The following is a 6,870-nucleotide window of genomic DNA, read 5'->3' on the forward strand; positions in this document are numbered from 1 at the left end:
ACCCGCTCTGGCACTATATAGTACAGTACAGCCTAGAATATTATTTAGATACTACTTCTGCTTCTTACTTACACGTTCGCGTGTTATGCCCAGTCTAATTGCACTGTCCGCAGCGCCTTTAGGATAGCTCACCTACTTCAGCTTGCACCTGCTTCTTTGCCTTCTTCCTGTTACTGCGCACTCTAAACTCCTTTAGAGCTGTTAAGCGCAAGCCTTCCTAAATTATTAAGGTCCTTTCTGCCTTAATCTACTTTTTTTTTATGTAATTTATATTACGTAGCAGCCTTATTAGCTGCTTAAAGCTTAGTAATTTTCTGTTACGCTAACACTAGCTTATGCGCAATTATTACTGCCCCTTTTAAGACCTTTTTAAACACCTTAACTATAAAAGTTAGTAAACTATTTATATACTTTTAAATTTTTATTTTTATAAGCATTAATTACAACTTAAGTTTTAAAGTATTACTTAGAGTTTACAACTACTAGAGCTTATTATATATAAGTAGTAGTAGTAATAATAAAGTGCGCAACTTTACATTAAGGCTTATTATAACTTATTATAGGTTAAAAGGAACTAATCTAGTAATTTAAAACTCTTTTTAGATATTACTAGAAGTAATTATAGCATTATAAGCTGCTTTAAAGCATAGTAGGAACTTTATTTTTGTAATATAAGTAATCTAGTTACATATAAAGTTTTTAGCTTAGCGCTTATACACTTTCTTTAAAGGAGCAAAACAACCTACATTAAGTAGCTATAAAAGGTGTAATAAGTAAAAAGGCATGTAAATAGTAATAATCTTATTATTTTTATAGTATTACTAGAAATAAAGTAAGTTATAGCTTTTATAGCTATTAATAACTAGCAGACAGTAGCTGCTAATAGTACACTTCTTTATATACACATTAAAGTGCTTTAACTAGTCTAGACTAAGCTAATTAGTAGTCTAGCTGCACTTAAAAATTATAATAACTTAATTCTAAAGTAGATTTTCTTTTTTATACTAGTTTAAAAGGTAGTTACTACCCTAGAAAATAATAAAAGGTAGAATAGCCTACCCTTTAGCATTAATGCCCTAGATAGCTGTTGTCTACTTCTAGTTACCTAGCTAAACTGCTTTTAGCTGTCCTTATTTTTTTAAACCTGTAATAACTACTCTAGTAGATATCTAGCCTATTATAAACTCTATTTTGTTAAAGTTGTATGTGTTATTATTTTAGATACTATACTTAGCTTTAATATTTTTTATAAAGTTAAACTAGCTTTAAATTACTATAGAATTTTTATAAAAGGCTCTTTTATAGTTGTACTTACGCTTAAACTTTACTTTAAGCTTTAAGTAACACTTAATAAATGTATTAAGCTAGTTTATACTAATATAGCCTATATTATGCTTAGCGTGCAAAGAATTAGCTATATTAGCTATAGCTGCTAGCTAGGGGGGAAATCCTTGCGCATTTAGCTTAAGTATGTGCTAAATAATCACCTGCTTCTTGTTATTATCTAGCTTCTATAAGTTAGCTATATAATTAGCTTAAAAAGGTTGTCTAGTGTGTTAGTTACTTATTATCTTTTAAAAGACCCTGTAGATAGCTGCAGCGCGTTGTTTAGAAAGTGTTACATTTTATTTAAAAGCCTAGAGCGTAAGCTGCATCTAACATTCCTTTAACATGTCTAAGTAGTGTTGTTAGGAATGCATTGTAAGGCTAAGATGGCGCTTATGTGCAACAGGTATATATACTATTCTGCACCCGAAAATCAACGTTGGTTGATTATTCGTACCTTTTGGTTGTATTGGCGGAGTGGTGCGGAGCCCCGCCCTTACATGCATTAGTGTAGAAAGAGTAGTGTAGTAGGGTCTTAGCAAAAGTAAGCAACTCAGGTGTGTAAGCAACTCGCCTATAAAGTATGTTACATTATATCTAAAACCTATTATTCATCTTAGGAAGCCTAGAAACAGTGCTTTAATCTAACAAGAGGTTAGGTTATTATAGAGGGAGTTGTAAGGCTCTTAAAAGGATTATAATGTTTCTTTTAATTAGTTTTTTTAAAGTTTTTTTAGTCTTTTTCTCTTTTCTTTTACTTTTTTTTAGTTCTTTTTATTAAATTTTAGCATCTAGTTAAGTAATATTACTTATTATAATCTCCTTTAAAAGTATTTTAGCCTAGGTAAAGAGGTCTAGAGGTGGTAGTCTCTAGAGGGGTTGCGCAGATATCCTCTCTTTGTTAGGTAGTTTATTTATAGAGGAAGTTTATAAGTCTTGCATAACGCTAGCTTAGGTAGAAACAGTTATGCTAGGTATTATTAAGTAAGTAGAGGATTATATTATAAAAAATAGAGTATACACTTTATAATTAAAAGGTGTATTAACTAATAAGAGGGTAACTATAACATAGAAGTATAATTAGTACCTACTTAATTTCTAAAGCAATTTTTTACTATTTAAAGAGGGCTTCTATAACTAGCTATATACTTCTTTAGAGAGCTAGGCACAGCAGCGCTAGTAGCAACAAATCTAGTATGCTGTAAGTCTAGTTTAAAGTATTACTTGTCTAGGATGCCTAGCTTTTTAGGTGAGGTAGGCGTTGTCTAGGAAGTGCGGGGTTGACGGCACAGTTTAGAAGTCGTCCGGGACTGCCTAGTGCGGTCTAGGCTAGTCTATGTCAGCTGAGGAAACACCTGGATAGCTGGTTGTTACAATAGTCTGTTATAATATTAAAGCGTTTTCCTATTCTATGTAGTTCTGTTGCCTAGACTTGTACTGCATTTAATATTACTTTTAGTTTCTTATTAAGTATGCTGTAGTTAGCTTTAGCTCCTAAAAACTTTGCTAAATAGTATGCTACTAGGTGCTATTTTTTGTCTTCTTGTTTCTACTAGAAGGCTGCGCTGCTTGCTTTTAAGAACGCATCTGTGTAGATCTTTATGTCTAGCGTTAGATTGTACATTTATAGTACTAGTTTAATAGTTACAGCTTACTTTAATGCTTTAAAAGTATTATTTATTTATAAGGTCTAAATAAACTTAGTAACTGCTTATTTTTTTATAGTAGCATTAGTTAAAAGTAAGGTAATCTTAAAATAGTTCTTAATTATTTGTCTAACATACCTAGATAGTCCTAGAAATCCTTTAACTTTCTTAACTATTATAGGCTCTAGCTATTCTAATTTTGTTAAATTAACTAGCAGAGCTCTTTCTCTAGGTTAAGTTAGTTTATTTTTTCTTAATAGTTCTAAATAAGCTTTTTTACTTTATATACACTTATATAACTAATAATAACTTCTTTTTATTAAGCATGTAATATAAAAATAGTAAAACTTATTACATTAATGTCTAAACTAGCATTAATAAGTGTATTATATAACATAGTTAAGTTATTAGCAGAGCTTGCTCTGCTTATTATATTCGGGTTTGCAGAACGAAAAGTTGAGCAGAATCTTCTCTTTTGGACGCGCTAGTTAGTCAGAATTTCTTTGGATAAACTCCAGTAACGCTATTTCTCTGTCACCTTATGTATTTCTTACATTCTTTTTTTAAAAAAATGTATACGTAATATAAGTGCACCTTTCTGTTAATTTGCACGCAGTTTGCTCTAGCATGCGTTGTGTAAAACATGTTTAAATTATAGTTAGTTATTATCTCACAAGTTAGACCCTCGACCTAGAATCGCCCTTAACTTATTTAGGAATAGACAGAACTTCTAAAACTTCTAAGCTAATTAAAACTTCTAAGAACTTCTAGAAACTTCTAAACTAATTAGAACACACTAAACAGGAAAGGGGTAATTCTGTCCTAAAGGTCTAAAGGAAAATAGTAGTTATTTATGTATATCTTAATTTGTTTATTAGCTATTAGCGTTGCTATCTTTAACAGTGTACTTTACCCCCTAATACTGCGTTAAAATTTTTTAAATTACTATTATTATAAAGCGCTTGTCTTGCTCTATAATATACATTAAATATAGATAATGCTAGCACTCTATTTAACACGCTAGCGGACGCACTAGCAGACGCGCTAACTGTGGCTCTATTTAGTAACCTCTCTTTATTATTAAGCCTACCTTCTAGGCTCTTTTAGCTAACAAGTAACAATCTAATTAAATAAAATAAAAATATGTTTATGCTAGATTAACCTATAGACTATAATAATAATATAGGTGCCTCTAGCAACTTTACCTAGGCAGGCGGGATCTCTAGCGCCTCCACGCGGCGTTGTAGTTCTATGTCGCGGCGTGAGAAGTTGCAGTACATAGTAGACACGTTGCAGACTGTCTAATAAAGCTTTTAAGACTTTATACTAGAATAGGTAGATAATAGAAAAAACAATACACTTCTTAAGCATTACTAGTATTACAAGGCGCGTAACAGGCAGCGCGTGCTAAAGACTTTAATAGACTTACTTTTTAAAATAAAAGTCTTTTATACAAAAAATGTAATAAATTGTTGCGCTTTAGAGCTAAATTAGCTAGTATAAAAGATATACTTTAAAAATTTTAATTTTAATATAAATATATTAACACTTAACTTTAATAATGCTAGTTAAACTATCTAAGATTAAGCGCTAACTTAGTACAACTTTATTATAAGCATATTGCGTAATTTACGCTAGGGATATGTAAGCTACTAGGGTGCTAATAAGTCTAATGCAATTAAGAAGCGTGTGTTTACTATTACTAGTATTATATGCTTTTTTTAGGCTAAAAAGAGATTAAACACTTTAGCATCTATGCTAGATGCTTATTTTATTAGGTCTAGAACAAAGTGTCACGTAATTAAGGTCTTAAGTAGACTTAAGTTATGTTATTTATATTATTACACTAATAAGCTAATAAATAAGGTTGCAGAAAAAGCTTAAGTATGTATACTATTTAGTACTTCTAATACTTCTAATACTTCTAAAACTTCTAGAACTTCTAGAACTTCTAAAATTACTTATAAACCTTTAGGCTAATAAGAACTAATAGTGCTAAAAAAAAAAAATTATAAGTTCTTATAAAGAACTTAAAGCTAGTACTTGTGTATAACAACATTAACTTTATAGATTACACACGCTATAAGAAGGCAGGCTATACAGCTACTATGCAAAGCATAATAAACGCTGTAGCTATTATAGCTTCTAAGCTACCTAAGTCTAGTCTTACTTAGTCTATGCACAACCTAGCAGTTCCCTTAGATTTTAAGAACATTGTACTTAGCCCTAGATTAAATAGGCTAGATAGTATTAATAATAACATATTTTAGAGTTTTATTACTAATTTAATTAAGTGTCTTTACCTAGAAGCTATATTACATGTCTTTAGTAGCAGAGCATTCTTTAAATACCTAGTATTCCCTATTTTAGACTGCTTACCCTTAGTTAAGACTAAGTATTATTAGTTAGGTGCTATATTTAATAAAGAAAAGTTTATTAGTAGAACTTATAAAGTTTATAATACTATTTAGCTAAATTAATTAAGTCTAAATGCGCTAAACAACTCTACTAATATTTTTAGCAATAATTTTAATAATTACCTTTAGTTATGCTACAGTAATTAGCTTATAGCATGTAATATCTACTTAATACAGGGTAAACAGGTTTAAGCAACTTAACTATATAATAAAAAGTAGTAGTTACTTAGTGTTCCTGCATAGTTTTATGTGCAGATAAACCTTTTATTAACTATTAGCTAGACACATTAAGGCCTAGTTATAGCAAATAAGGTTGCACACTATACTATTAAGTTAGATGTTGTTATGTAGTGTTAAACGCAGCTTACACAGGATAATAGTAAATACTATCTGCTAGAACTGTTAGTTATTTAGAGGTTTACATTCTGTGTTACTGCACTGTTCTATGCTGCTATATAACACTAACGCCTTCTTTTAAAACACATAACTAATAAGTTCTTCTTAGAGCGCTTTAGTTATATAAAAAACACTATTAGAGATTTTTTAGTAGATAATTTTTTATAGTTAGTTAAAAACATACACACTATTGCCTTTAGGCGTTAGGTGTAGGGTTCTAGCGCTAGTGTAGATAATGTTAAGTTCTGTACTATATGTTGCATGCTCTAGAAGATTAAGCTCTTTCTTGCAGTACACTATGCTGTTAAGTACAGCAATATTAGTATATTATAACGCCTTATAGATCCTCTTATTATTATTTTCTTTAGCGCTAGGCAGACAAATTATAGCTAGAAGATGCTTTAGTATTGCTAGCTTCTCTTACTAGCTAATACTGCAGAGTTACAGCATGCTATCCTTACATCTAGTCTTGTAAACTAGTATAGACAGGAAAACATATTTAAGCTAATTAATTTAGGCCTAAAGCATTTTAACTATAGCTGTAAGATTAATTTAAGAAACTATAAAAACTTTACACATAATATTAATTAAGTGTTTAACTAGACTTGCCTTTATAATGTCTAAGTAAGAAAGGTTTAGATAGTGTTAGAGAGGGTCTTTAGTAAGAATATACCTAGTAGTTATACTTCTGCTATTACTATTTAGAACATGTTCCTCTTAGCTTAAACACTTGTTATAAATAAATTAGCAGCGCCTTAAAACCTAAATAATTTAGTAGGCTACAAGTTCTTTAACTTATTTAATATATACACTACTAAAATAAATATGCTTAAGGTAGAGGTTAATAAATTTAACTGCGCACATGTGTAGCTTTAAGGCTCTATAGACCTTCTATATCTAACTGCCTAACTTAACACCACAGATAATTCTAAGTTTGCTAATATTGCTAAGTACACGCGCGCAGTTAGAGATAAGTTTAATGTAATTATAGACCTAGCAATTGCTAGTAGTGCTACTAATTAGATTAGAAGCTAATAGAAGTTCTAATAATTAATAGCCTTTTATAATTGCATTAAAAGTTTTTA

The sequence above is a fragment of the Lindgomyces ingoldianus genome (assembly GCF_010093535.1).
Source record: "Lindgomyces ingoldianus strain ATCC 200398 unplaced genomic scaffold BDR25scaffold_6, whole genome shotgun sequence".
In the NCBI taxonomy this organism is placed as follows: domain Eukaryota; kingdom Fungi; phylum Ascomycota; class Dothideomycetes; order Pleosporales; family Lindgomycetaceae; genus Lindgomyces; species Lindgomyces ingoldianus.